Below are 15,208 nucleotides of genomic sequence, written 5' to 3' on the forward strand. Positions count from 1 at the left end.
CTCCATTGAGGTGTTTCACATTCCCGGATTATATCTTGGTCCCTACTTTGGAGGAGATTGCCAGTTTTCTCAGAGTTCCTATCAGGTCACAGTTATTGTTCTACAGTTCTGAGTTTCTGCCCGATCTCAGCATGGTTGCTTCAGCCACATATTTGGAGGAATCAGTCTGGAAGGCTAATATGTGTCAGAAGGGAGAAGTTAGTGGTTTTCATCTGAGTTTCTTACTGGGAGAAGCAAAGAAGAAGCTGGAAGACGATAACCAGAGGGGTTTCAATGCTGTGTTGGCTCTTTGCATGTATGGGATTGTTTTGTTCCCTAATGTCGCCAAATTTGTGGACATGGACGCAATACGCCTCTTCGTATTGAGAAATCCAGTACCGACCTTGCTAGGAGATTTCTTTTATTTAGTGCACCACAGAAATAAGAATAGAAAAGGGGGATTGTTGAATTGTTGTGTGCCTTTGTTTTATAGGTGGTTCAGTTCTCACCTACCCAAATCAGGAGTGTTCGTTAATGTCAAGGACTCGTTGAGTTGGTCAAAGAGATTGATGGGGTTGAGAGTTGAAGATATTCCTTGGTGGTCCGACCGGAGCTTGCTTCAGGCAGATATTATTCATAGTTGTGGGAACTTCCCAAATGTTCCGTTGGTAGGAAGAAGAGGAGGAATCAACTATAATCCTTCTCTAGCAGTTAGACAGTTTGGATATGCTTTAAGAACCCCGCCTTTGGAAAAGGATGTGGAAGAATCTCTGTTTTTCCATTCTTCGCCTGATTTGACGGTATCCCGTAAGGCAGCTGAGGCCTGGCTCAAGGTGATTAAGAGAGGAAGAACCGTCCTTGGAAAAGGAGATTGTAGAACTTACCCTCGGTATGAAGAGTGGCTTCAAGGAAGAGTCGAAGAGTTTGGTCTGTCGTTCCCTATTGAAGAACCTTTGTATCCACCTACTCCTGAGCAGTCAACAATGGTGAGCCGAGAGGAGCACGACAAGTTGAAGAGTGCCATGGAGGGACTTCAAACCAAGAACTCAGAGTTAAGTGAGAAGTTGCAAGACTGTATGCGTCAATTCCAGGAGGCAGAATATCCGAAGGGGGAAGCCGTCAGAGTGCAAAAGGAAGCAGAGAGGAGATTTGCTGTGGAGGCGGACTTCTTCAGGAAGACAGACGAAGCCTTGAGATCATCCAGTTCTGAGTTGAGGCGAGTCAAGCAGCAGTTAGTAGATGCTCATGGTAAATTAGCTGGGTGGCAGGAGCAATGGGATGCATTTTCAACTTCTCGGAAGGCAAAGGAGGAGGAGACAGTAGCCGAACTGACTGGTCAGATAGAGAAATTGACGACTTTGCTGAAGGGGAAGAACAATGAGCTTCTGTGCGCCCGTTCTACTAATGGCTACATCATAGATCAACTCCATGAGGCTCGAGGACAGATTGAAGAACTCAAGGTGTTGGCAGGTTTGAAGAAATCCAAACTTGAAGAGGTATTCGGAGAAGATGATGGGAATTACTACAGAGAGCACATAAACGAACTGGATGGGATCATTCACAAGAGGAATCTGCTTATCCGGCATTTGACAGAATCTCCAGATCATCCCGACACGGTGGCATTACTGGATGAAGTGAGGAGCAATCCTTATGGGTTGTATACAGGAGGCTGATCCCTGGTTTATGTTCCTCCCTTTACTTTTTGTTTTGTTGCTGTGTAGTGATAATCCACAGGCTTCTTGTGGGGATCCTCTTTTGATGTACTTTTGGCTAAGGCCCCTTTCCTGGAACTCATTTGTATGTTGGTTTCCCTTTGTTGCATCTTGATCTCAGAAGTTTATCCATGCCTCAGTCTTCTTGCACTATTCGCCTGATGTGAGACTGGAATCAAGGGGGTAGAATACCTTTTGGATTTGATAAACATGGCATTGCATTTACATATTCATTGTCATATCTTGCATAACAGGTACAGCTGCAGTGTTCTCATATTGTTTGGTGTCCCACCCGAAGGAATCAACAGAGAGCGATGGAGAGCCTACAAGCAGAGCTCGCGGAGATGAAGATTCACATGAATCAATTCATGGATTTGGTTCAAGGGGTGGCTCAAGGACAGCAGGAGCTTAGATTGTTGGTGCAGAGGGATCCCCCTATTACTCAACCGGAGACGTTGGTTGATCCTCCAGCTGGAGAGGCTAATGGTCCCAATGGACCGGGGCCTATCCCGATCCCGCATGTCAACCTAGATCAACAACCCATTCAGGATGGTCAGGAAGATCAGTTCCCCTTGCTTCAGGAAGACTTTGGCATGGACCCCATGTTTAGAAGATTGGAAGAGAGGTTGAAAGCAGTGGAAGGACAGAATGTTCTGGGAGTAGATGTTGCTGACTTGGGGCTGGTCCCATGTGTGAGAGTGCCACCGAAATTCAAGGTCCCGATATTTGACAAATACCATGGCAGCTCTTGCCCCAAAACTCACGTGCAAGCATATTTCCATAAAATGGTTGCATACTCTGATGACGAGAAGCTACTTATGTACTTCTTCCAGGATAGCCTAGCTGGGGCATCCTTGGAATGGTATATGAGGCTGGACAGAGCCCACATCCGTTGCTGGAGGGATTTGGCAGAGGCTTTCGTGAAGCAGTATCAGTATAATGCAGACATGGCTCCGGACAGAACTCAACTTCAGAATCTGTCTCTTAAAATCAATGAGTGCTTCAGGGAATACATTCAACGCTGGAGGGATACAGTTTCCCGTGTTCATCCTCCTATGTTGGAAAAGGAAATGACCAACATGTTCATGAATACGCTGCCTGGACCTTATCTGGAGCGTCTGGTGGGGTGCAATGCTTCCAATTTTGCTGATGTAGTCTCTACCGGAGAAAGGGTGGAGAATTATCTAAAGACCTATAAGAGCCAGAGTGGAGGTGGATCCTCATCAGGGGTGAAGAAGTCGTTCATTCAGGGACAGAAGAGGAGAGAAGGGGATGCAAGTGCCATATCTTCTTATCAGAACAGGGATAACCGGAGGAATAATTTTCAGAATTATCATCAGCAACCGTATGTTGCGGCTGTGACCATTCCAGCTGCAGCGCCACTACAACAACAAAAATCACAACGTCAACCAGCTCAGTATCAACAGCAGCAGCAACCGGGTAACAGACCCGCTTATCAACAGAGGCAAAGGATGATGGACCGGCGTTTCGACACCCTTCCAATGTCGTACGCTCAGTTGCTTTCTAGTCTTCAACAACTACAACTTGTGCAACTGCGCACTCTGGCTCCTCCTATTGGTAGACTTCCGGTGGGTTACGACGCCAACGCTAGGTGTAGCTTCCACTCTGGGGCACCTGGCCACAATATTGAGAACTGCAAAGCTTTTAAGCACGTAGTTCAAGACCTCATAGATTCAAAGGCCATCGACCTTGCACCGACTCCGAATGTCGTTAACAATCCCATGCCCCAGCATGGTGGTGCGAACGTTAACATGATAGAGGGAAAAGCCAAGTCCATTAAGGATGTGTTGAAGTTGAAGACTCCATTGTTGGATATCAAAGGATGCTTGCTGAAGGCCGATGTTTTCCCCGGTTGTGGGAAGGGTTGTTTGGATTGTGCCACTCAGAGTGGAGGTTGTTTGAAGCTACAGCAGGGTATCCAGGCCTTGCTCGACAAAGGTATCCTCCAGGTTGAAGATTTGTCTGTCCAAGAGTCTGTGAAAGAGGTTAAAGTGGGTGCCTCTATCTCATCCTTTAAGCAGGCACGGGCCGTGGTGGATTCAGGTGTTGCTCCCGGTTGGGGGCGTCTGTTGGAATTACCAGTGAAAGAAGATAAGTTCGGGATTGGGTATCAGCCAGTTTTGACTTCTACAACACTTCAGGGGCCGATCACTTTCTCCAGTGCTGGCATCATTCAGTATGGTCAAGTCTCTGCAGTCAACGAAGAAGATGGGGATAGTGATTGTGATATTGACAACTGGGTGCGTCCGAGGATCCCGGGTGAAGTCATCAACAATTGGTCTTCTGAAGAGATTATCCAAGTCACTCTTCTTGAAGAGTAATTTTCTTTGTTTATTCATGCATATCCAAGTCTTACGTTCCGCCCAGGGCGTAATGACTCATTGTAGGGCCCGTCTATGTGACACTTGCATTTTTATCATAAATAAAGGACGTATTTTTGCATTCAAATATTTTGTTCCCTGTCTTTCTATTTTTGCAGTTTTTCAAAATAAAAAAAATGGCAATGTTTTGTTTAGTTTTCACTTCTTGTTCACACTCATAAGCACATACCATCACTCATGCAGATGCACATCACCGGATCCTATTAATAACGTTTCTGCTACGGCTCGTTTCGACTTTGAAAATCCAATCTTTCAAGCTGAAGAAGAGGGTGATGAAGACTGTGAACTCCCTGAAGAGCTTACCAGGTTATTAAAACAAGAGGAAAGGGTTATTCAACCGCATCAAGAGTCTGTTGAAGTGATTAATCTCGGCACCGAGGATGCCAAGAGAGAAATCAAGATAGGGGCTGCTTTAGAAGACAATGTGAAGAAGGGGTTGATTGAATTGCTGCAAGAATACGTTGACATCTTCTCCTGGTCTTATCAGGACATGCCTGGGCTGGACACAGACATCGTGGTACACCGCTTGCCTCTCAAAGAAGGTTGTCCTCCGGTCAAGCAGAAGCTCAGAAGAACAAGACCAGAGATGGCTGTCAAGATAAAGGAAGAAGTGCAAAAGCAGTTGGATGCAGGGTTTCTAGCAGTCACCAATTATCCGCCATGGGTTGCAAACATCGTCCCAGTACCTAAGAAGGATGGAAAGGTACGGATGTGTGTCGACTACCGGGATCTGAACAGAGCTAGCCCTAAAGATGATTTCCCATTACCTCACATCGACGTTTTGGTGGATAATACAGCTCAGTTCTTGGTATTCTCCTTCATGGATGACTTTTCTGGCTATAACCAAATCAAGATGGCACCAGAAGACATGGAAAAGACAACTTTCATAACCCCATGGGGCACCTTCTGCTACAAGGTGATGCCGTTTGGTCTGAAAAATGCCGGAGCAACATATCAACGAGCTATGGTAACTCTGTTCCATGATATGATTCATCATGAAATCGAGGTTTATGTGGATGATATGATTGCCAAATCTCAGACAGAAGAGGAACATTTGGTGAATCTGCAGAAACTGTTTGAGCGTTTGAGGAAATTCAAACTGAGACTTAATCCGAACAAGTGCACTTTCGGGGTGAGATCGGGAAAATTGCTGGGTTTTATCATTAGCGGAAAAGGGATTGAGGTGGATCCCGACAAAGTAAAAGCGATACAGGAAATGCCAGAGCCAAGAACAGAGAAGCAAGTCCGTAGTTTCTTAGGGAGGTTGAACTACATTGCAAGGTTCATCTGTCACCTAACAACCACGTGTGAGCCAAATTTCAAATTGCTGAAGAAAGATCAGGCTATCAGGTGGAATGAAGATTGTCAAAGGGCTTTCGAGAAGATAAAAGAGTATCTACAGAAACCTCTGATCCTTATACCTCCAGTTCCTGGGAGACCTCTGATAATGTACCTATCAGTGACTGAGAACTCGATGGGGTGTGTATTGGGACAGCATGACGAGTCTGGTCGAAAAGAGCATGCCATATACTACCTTAGCAAAAAGTTTACCGATTGTGAAGTCAAATATTCGCAGCTTGAGAAAACTTGTTGTGCTTTGGCCTGGGCTGCTCGCCGACTGAGGCAGTATATGTTGAACCATACTACCTTGTTGATTTCTAAGATGGATCCAGTGAAATACATATTCGAGAAGCCAGCTCTCACCGGAAGGGTTACTCGTTGGCAAATGGTACTAACAGAGTACGATATCCAGTATACATCCCAGAAAGCCATCAAAGGTAGTATTCTGTCAGACTACCTTGCCGAGCAGCCGATTGATGATTATGAGCCGATGAAGTTTGAATTCCCTGATGAAGACATCATGTTCCTCAAGATGAAAGACTGTGAAGAGCCAGTTGTTGAGGAGGGACCTGATCCAAACGAAAAGTGGACTTTGTTGTTTGATGGGGCTGTCAATGCTAGAGGAAGTGGAATTGGTGCTGTCATTACAACTCCGAAAGGTGCCCAAATACCTTTCACCGCTCGTTTGACTTTTGAGTGCACAAATAATGAAGCTGAGTACGAGGATCGATGTGATGCGCCTTGACAGGGCCGCATATGTGTTTGCTGCTGAACTGGTAGTCGATGACAAGCCCTGGTATCATGATATCAAGTGCTTTCTGAAGAATCAAGAGTACCCTGCAAGGGTATCCAACAACGACAGAAAGACTTTGAGAAGATTGGCAGGAAGTTTCTTCTTGAACAAAGACAATGTGTTGTATAAGAGGAACTTCGACATGGTTTTGCTCAGATGCGTGGACAGACACGAGGCGGACATGTTAATGCAGGAAGTTCATGAAGGTTCCTTCGGTACTCATGCCGGCGGACATGCAATGGCTAAGAAATTGTTGAGAGCGGGTTATTATTGGATGACCATGGAATCAGATTGTTTCAAGTATGCTCGGAAGTGTCATAAATGCCAAATTTATGCTGATAAGGTGCATGTACCGCCGAATCCTCTGAATGTGATGTCTTCGCCTTGGCCGTTTGCTATGTGGGGCATTGACATGATTGGAAAGATTGAACCGACTGCTTCCAATGGGCATCGCTTCATCCTTGTTGCCATCGACTATTTCACCAAGTGGGTCGAAGCAGCGTCATTCGCGAATGTCACCAGACATGTGGTTGCCCGTTTCATCAAGAAAGAAATCATTTGTCGCTATGGGATTCCCGAAAGAATCATTACTGATAATGGTTCTAATCTCAACAACAAAATGATGAAGGAGTAATGTCAGAACTTCAACATTCAGCATCACAATTCTTCCCCTTACCTCCCTAAGATGAATGGCGCTGTTGAGGCGGCAAATAAGAACATAAAGAAGATTGTGCAGAAGATGGTCGTCACGTACAGAGATTGGCATGAGATGCTACCCTTCCCCTTGCATGGGTACCGTACTTCAGTACGTACGTCGATTGGGGAAACCCCTTACTCCCTGGTGTATGGTATGGAAGCAGTCCTACCTGTTGAAGTGGAGATTCCTTCTCTAAGAGTCCTGTTGGATGTCAAGTTAGATGAAGCCGAATGGATTCGGACAAGGTTCAATGAGTTGAGTCTTATCGAAGAGAAGCGGATGGCAGCCATTTGTCATGGGCAGTTGTATCAGAGTCGGATAAAGAGAGCCTTTGATCAGAAAGTGCATCCTCGTTGTTTCCAAGTCGGAGATTTAGTGTTGAAAAGGATCCTTTCTCCTCAGACAGATCACAGGGGCAAGTGGACTCCTAACTATGACGGACCGTATATTGTCACCAAGGTTTTTGATGGTGGGGCCTTAATGCTTGCAACTATGGATGGTGAAAACTTCACTTCCCCTGTGAACTCAGACGCAGTTAAAAAATACTTCGCATAAAATAGACCCGATGGACAGTAAAAAGAATAGTCCAGGCAAAAATGGGCATCCCGACGAACCAAGAAAATGAAAAGGTTCGGGCAAAAGTTAGGGATTAAAAATGAAAAAATCGTACACCCGGTAAGTTGAAAACCTGAAAAGGCAACTTAGGCAAAAATGGGTATCCCGGTGGATTGAAAACCCGAAAAGGGCGATCCAGGCAAAAGTTAGGGATTAAGCGAATGACTGCGTTCTGAGTTAGTTCTGAATCTCATCTCATGTCGATGACTGGAAATTTTCGAAAGGTAGGAAACAGTCCAATCACCTTTTCAGAAGGCTGATCATCTGGAGGATCTTGAAGATGGGCAAGTCATAGCAGAATTGGAACCCAATAGAAATCCATTTCACATTGCCATTAGATTAATTTCTGTTTTTATCTTTTGTGCGATTACCTCTTTCCAGGGATTGCTTCCTGATGTAAATGCCTATTCAGAGGCCATTCAATCAATAAAATCATGTTATTCAGTATATCTCTGTTTTCATTTTACTGTTTTGTTTGCAAAAATGACGTCCGAATTTTTGATAAACATTGCATCATGACACATAAGGGCTTTACAGGTACATGCTTAATAAACATTTAAAATTGTTGTAAATTTTAAGTGCTTTGGATCGTCTATTCAGAACAGATACCCTCGGGGCATTTCCTTAAAATCCCCTGGAGATGATCGTGAATATCTTCCCCAATGAAGTCGCCAACAGACGAATTTGGTGTCTTATCCCTGCAGAGCTGATCAGAGTGTTGGATTCTTCAATCCCCAGCAGGTTCTCACCATTGTACTTCCCCAAGCGGTTGTTTCAGAATATACACTCCCCAGTAGAGTTGACAGTGCCAGATTGTATACCCCCAGCGGAGTTGACAGTGCCAGACTGTATCCTCCCAGCAGAAGTGGCTGCTCCTTAGAGTTCGAGGCCAGATCGATAATCCCAATGCCAGATCCATGGTTTCTTTCCTTGATGCAGAACCTCGGTACCGTATCAGTGTTTGCTTCCCTTGCTGAGTCATCTCTCGCAGATCGTGGTTGCCAGAACCACTATCACTTTCCCCAACAGCAGGTTTTCAGTGTCGTTCTCTCCCCAGTCAGAATCTCGGTATTTCGTCATTGCTAGAACACCGTGTGGCGGGTCATTTCCCCACAGAATTCTTTACGCTGTGCATCTCCAACAGCCTTGCCAGGGTCCAGAAGATGGTGATCATTTCCCCAGTAGATCCCCTTACCTCAGCTTGGCATTCTACCTAGCATTTCGCATCCCTGCATGTAGAATCATATTGCATTGCATCCTCCCAAATCGCGTAGCATTTCCATTTTCATGGAGCATTACGCCATTGAAAGATTCAAACATACGTATGTAAGCATAAAACATTCTCGGTATCCCAAGTGATATGCTAGAAGTTGTTTCCAGTACTCAGACTGAAGATTGTTCATGACCCACCTTGGTTATCCCCAGCAAGTGTCATTGGCCCATGCGCCGCCTCTATTATCATTCCCTATTTCTGCCAATGCTGACAGGCATGAAGTTTTCCGGTATCCAGACCGAAGTGGCATTCAGGCCAGGTTTCCGGTATCCAGACCGAAGTGGCGTTCAGGCCAGTTTCTAGTATTCAGACCGAAGTGGCGTTCAGGCCAGTTTTCCGGTATCTAGACCGAAGTGGCATAATGTGGACATGGCGGCAGATAGAGACCAACTAAGGTCTATGTCTCAAAAGGACAAAGAGACATTCAAAGAGTACGCCCAGAGATGGAGAGGGCTTGCTACTCAGATTAATCCGACGTTGGAAGAAAAGGAGATGACCAAGATTTTCCTAAAGACCCTGAGTTCATTTTATTACGAACAAATGATTGTCAGTGCCCCTAGTGACTTTACCGAGATAGTAAACATGGGGATGAGGTTAGAGGAAGGAGTCCGAGAAGGACGTTTGTCTAAAGAAGAGGTGTCATCAAACAAGAAATATGGAAGTAGTTTCGCCAGAAAGAAGGAAGGGGAAACTAATACAGTATCTGTAGGGAGGCAGAGGAGGCCTCATGGCAAAAGAAATCTGCAACCGTGTCAGCATCATCATCAGTTTTCATCAGTTATTACAGTATTTTCAAACAATTCAAAAAGTCAATCAATGCCAGTTCAACAACAACGTCAACTACAGCCACAACAAAGAACCAACAACTACAACAACAACAACAATAGTCAACAACAACAAAATTTCGAGAGGAAGAAGGTCTCTTTTGACCCTATTCCTATGTCATACGCCAAACTCTACCCATCTTTGGTTCGCAAGAACCTACTCCAGCCAAGGAATTTGCCTCAAATTCCAGAACCACTTCCATGGTGGTATAAGCCCGAACTCCGATGTGCCTTTCATCAAGGAGCTCCTGGCCATGATATCGAGAACTGTTACCTGTTGAAGTATGAGGTCCAGAAACTAGTGAAGAGTGGGATGGTGTCCTTTGAGGATCGTGCGCCGAATTTAAAAGATAATTTGTTTCCCTCTTATGGTAATTCCTCTGTCAATATAGTAGATGGTTATCCAAAAAAAATCTGAGTCTTCGATGTGTGATGTATTCGTCGGTCCTTGGTGGAGATGCATAGGACCCTGTGTACCATCAGTGATTGTGAGCACGACCATGATTGTTGTGCAATTTGCAGTGTCAACCCTCGTGGGTGTTTGATTGTCAAGAGAGATATCCAGAAGTTGATGGATGAGAATGTAATCCAGATTTAATAGTCTAGGGATATAGATGATGTGAATGTGATTGTTCCAGTGTTCAAGACCCCTAAGCGGGAAGTAATTGAGTTTGATAGTAGTAGCAGCAACTACAACAGATTGGTATCACCGTTAGTGATACGGTTAGCAGGCCCCGTCCCGTATGCATCCGATAGAGTTGTTCCGTATCAGTATAATTCTACCATGGTGGAGAATGTTCAAGAGGTTCTGTTGCCTACGACCAATTCTGTTGTGAGTATTGCAGATATCACGAAGGTGACCCGTAGCGGTCGTGTTTTCGGTCTCGTTTTCCTGAAAGAAGTGATTGAAGATGTTTCAGTTGGTAAGAAGGTTGATGTACATGCAGTAAACCCAGTTAGTGCTCCAATGTGTCAGTCTGGTGAATCTAGCAAATTGAAGCCTAACGATGATGATGAGGTACTGAGAATAATCAAGAAAAGTGAATTTAATATGGTGGAGCAGTTGCTCCAAACTCCTTCGAAGATTTCAGTGTTGTCTCTACTAATGAATTCTGAAGGGCACAGAGAAGCATTGCAAAGAGTGTTGGAGCAAGCCTACGTAGAGCATGATGTGACCGTGGATCAGTTTGACCATATTGTGGCTAACATTACTTCCTGCAACAACTTGTGCTTTTGTGATGAAGAACTTCCCGAGGAAGGCAGAAATCATAATCTGGCACTACATATATCGATGAATTGCAAGGAGGATGCACTGTCAAATGTGCTAGTTGATAACGATTGTTCTTCGAATGTACTCCACAAATTAACTTTGTCCAGATTATCCTACCAAGGCGCCCCGATGAGATACAGTGGCGTGATCGTCAAGGCTTTGGATGGTTCTCACAAGACTGTTACAGGAGAAGTGGATCTTCTAGTGAAGATAGGTCCGAGTGATTTTGAAATTACTTTTCAAGTAATGGATATCCACCCAGCCTATAACTGCTTGTTGGGAAGGCCATGGATCCATGAGGCTGGAGTTGTAACATCCACTCTGCATCAGAAATTGAAATTTGTGAAGAATGGCAAGCTTGTCATTGTTGGTGGAGAGAAAGCGATGTTGGTGAGCCATCTGTCATCCTTTTCATATGTTGAAGTTGAAGAGGAGTTTGGAACTCCGTTACCAGCTCTATCTATTGATGAAGTTAAGAAAATTGGGGCACACATGTCTTCTTGTAAAGACGCGCAGAAAATTATTGAAGATGGCAGTACAGATCAGTGGGGCCGTATGGTAGAAGTCGTCGAGAACAAGAACAAAGCCGGATTGGGATTCCATCGAGGGTCGTCTAATGTCAAAGCTGAAGAAGTGCAACTGAGTTTTCGTAGCGGAGGGTTCATCCATGGTAATGAACAACACTCAGCTGTTGTGATCGAGGGCGATGAAGATGAAGACTGCAACAACTTTGTGATGCATTGCAAGGCTTGCAACAACTGGGTTGTTGTTGAAGTTCCTGTTATTGTTCATCATTCTAAGTAATTTTCTTTTTCATTATTTTAGAAAATCCTTCTCCTATTCCTAAGGGTGAAGTGAACATTGTTGGGCATTTTTCAAATTATCATCAATAAAATGCAATTATATTCATCCACATCTATGATGTTTTATTTTTTACTTTTTCCTTTTCTGAAATTGGTAATCACAAAAAACATAAATAAATAATAATTGTCCATCTGCATAATATTTGGTCACAATTCATTTCTCTAAAATCAAAATATCAAATCATTAAGGAGGTTGGTTTCTAAACCCATTGAATACAATGATCCTACTCCTTCTCCAAACTCTGATTTCCCTGTGTTTGAGGCTGAGGAAGAGATTAATGAAGAAGTATCTGATGAACTATCTCATCTACTTGAGCATGAGGAAAAAGCTATCCAGCCATTTGAATAGCAGATTAAGCTAGTCAACTTGGGTTCCGAGGATGATGTGAAGGAAGTCAAGATTGGGTTGCAATTGTGTACAGAGGTTAAGAATGGGTTGATTGATCTTCTCCGAGAGTATTCAGATGTGTTTGCTTGGTCCTATCAAGACATGCCTGGGCTGGATTCTGAGATTGTGGAGCATAGATTGTCGTTGAAGCCAGAATGCCTGCTAGTCAAGCAGAAATTGAGGAGGACTCACCCTGATATGGCAGTGAAGATCAAAGAAGAAGTGCAAAAGCAGATCAATGCGGGTTTCCTTGTTACCGCTGAGTATCCACAATGGGTAGCCAATATCGTGCCTGTTCCGAAGAAGGATGGAAAAGTCCGTATGTGTGTTGATTATAGAGATTTGAACAAAGTTAGTCTGAAAGATAATTTCCCTCTGCCACACATTGATATGTTGGTAGACAATACAGCTAAATTCAAAATCTTTTCATTTATGGATGGATTTTCCGGTTATTATCAGATCAAGGTGGCACCCGAAGATATGGAGAAGACCACATTCATTACACCCTGGGAACATTCTTTTATAGAGTGATACCTTTCGGTTTAAAGAATGCTGGTGCAACATACCAGAGAGCTATGACCACTTTTTTTCATGATATGATTGCTAAATCCAGTGAAGAAGAAAAACATGTCGAGCATTTGTTGAAGTTATTCCAGTGTTTGAGTAAGTATAAACTCCGCTTGAATCCCAATAAGTGTACATTTGGTGTTTGTTCTGGTAAGTTGTTGGGCTTTATCGTCAGCGAGAAAGGTATTGAAGTTAATCCTGCCAAGGTTAAACTAATACAAGGGATGTCTGCACCCAAAACTGAGAAGCATGTCAGACGTTTTCTCGGCCGCTTGAGTTATATCTCAAGATTCATTTTGCATATGACTGCCACATGTGCGCCTATACTCAAGCTTCTTCGGAAAGATCAGTCTTGTGATTGGACCGAGGATTGCCATAAAGCTTTTGACAGTATCAAAGAGTTTCTGCTTGAACCTCTGATTCTGTCTCCTCCTGTTGAAGGAAGACCTTTGATCATGTATTTGATTGTGCTTGATGAAAGTATGGGTTGTGTTCTTGGTCAGCAAGATGAGACTGGAAAGAAAGAATATGATATTTACTACCTCAGTAAGAAGTTCACCGACTGTGAGGATTGCCCGTTAGCAGATGTTGTTATCCGACTATGACATTGAATACCGATCTCAAAAAGCAATTAAAGGTAGTGTCTTGGCTAACCATTTGACCCACCAACCGGTTGAAGACTATTAGTTAGTGCAGTATGATTTTCCCGATGAAGAGATCTTGTACTTGAAAATGAAAGATTGTGATGAACCATTACTTGAAGAAGGGCCAGAACCTGGTTCCCGTTGGGGCATTGTATTTGATGGAGATGTTAATCAGTACAGTAACGGCATTGGGGCAGTGATTATTACTCCTCAAGGAACTCATTTTCCGTTTACAGCTAGATCGACTTTCAAGTGTACAAATCATATGGCTGAGTATGAAGCTTGCATTATAGGGATTAAAGAGGCCATTGATCTCAGAATCAAGTATTTGGACGTCTATGGAGATTTAGCTTTGGTTGTGAATTAAATCAAAGGTGAATGGGAGACGAATCTACCCGGTTTGATACCATATAGAGATTATGCGAGTAGGATTTCGACTTTATTTAAAAAGGTTGAATTTCATCATATTCCTCGAGATGAAAATCGAATGGCGTATGCTCTTGCAATGTTGGATTCAATAATTATGGTGAAGTTTTGGAATGAAGTTCCCAATTTGACTGTGATGCGTCTTGATAGGCCAGCTCATGTGTTTGCTGTTGAAGAAGTCAAAGATGAAAAGCTATGGTATTTTGATATCAAGTGTTTTCTCCGAAGTCATATTTACCCGTCTGGGGAATCTTTGAAAGATAATAAGACTTTGAAGAGATTAGCTGGCAACTTCTACCTAAATGGTTATGTGTTGTACAAGAGAAACTTCGATATGGTTCTGCTCAGATGCGTGGATAGACACGAAGCAGACTTATTGATGATTGAAGTCCATGAAGGTTCCTTTGGTACTCATTCCATTGGACATGTGATGGCTAAATAGATGTTGAGAGAAGCTTACTATTGGCTGACACTGGAATCTGATTGTTGCAAGTTTGTAAAGAGATGCCACAAGTGTCAATTTTACACAGATAAGATTCATGTTCCTCTGACACTGTTGAATGTCATTTCCTCTCCATGACCCTTCTCCATGTGGGGAATTGATATGATTGGTATGATTGAGCCTAAAGCTTCAAATGGGCACCATTTTATTCTGGTGGCTATTGACTACTTCATAAAGTGGGTTGAAGCGGCATCGTATGCAAATGTAACTAAGCAAGTTGTTGTGAGGTTTATCAAGAATCATATTATATACCGGTATCGTGTTCCAAGTAAGATCATTACTGATAATGGATCTAGCTTGAATAATAATATAGTGGAATGTCTTTGTAAAGACTTCAAGATTGCACATCATAATTCCTCTCCTTACAGACCTAAGATGAATGGGGCTATTGAAGCTGCAAATAAGAACATTAAGAAGATCATTCAGAAGATGGTTGTGACGTATAAAGATTGGCATGAGATGCTTCCGTTTGCTTTGCACGGGTACCGTACATCCATCCGCACTTCAACAAGGGCAACCCCTTTCCTACTTGTTTATGGTATGGAAGTCGTGCTCCCAATAGAGGTTGAGATCCTATCATTACGTGTTTTGATGGAAACCAAGTTGACTGAAGTTGAAAGGTGTCAGACCAGGTATGATCAATTGAATTTGATTGAAGAAAAGAGATTGACTGCCATGTGTCATGGTCAGTTATATCAGCAAATAGTGAGGAAAGCTTTTGATAAGAAGGTCAGGTATCGTGTGTTTCGAGAAGGTGACCTTGTGCTCAAGAAGATTCTAAATGGACTCCTAATTATGAAGGCCAATATATTGTAAAGAGAGCCTTTTCAAGCGGTGCTTTGATTCTTACAACTATGGATGGTGAAGAGTTCACTTGTCTTGTGAATGCTGATGCAGTCAAGAAATACTTCG

This window comes from Lathyrus oleraceus, chromosome 1, assembly GCF_024323335.1.
Source record: "Lathyrus oleraceus cultivar Zhongwan6 chromosome 1, CAAS_Psat_ZW6_1.0, whole genome shotgun sequence".
Lineage (NCBI taxonomy): Eukaryota > Viridiplantae > Streptophyta > Magnoliopsida > Fabales > Fabaceae > Lathyrus > Lathyrus oleraceus.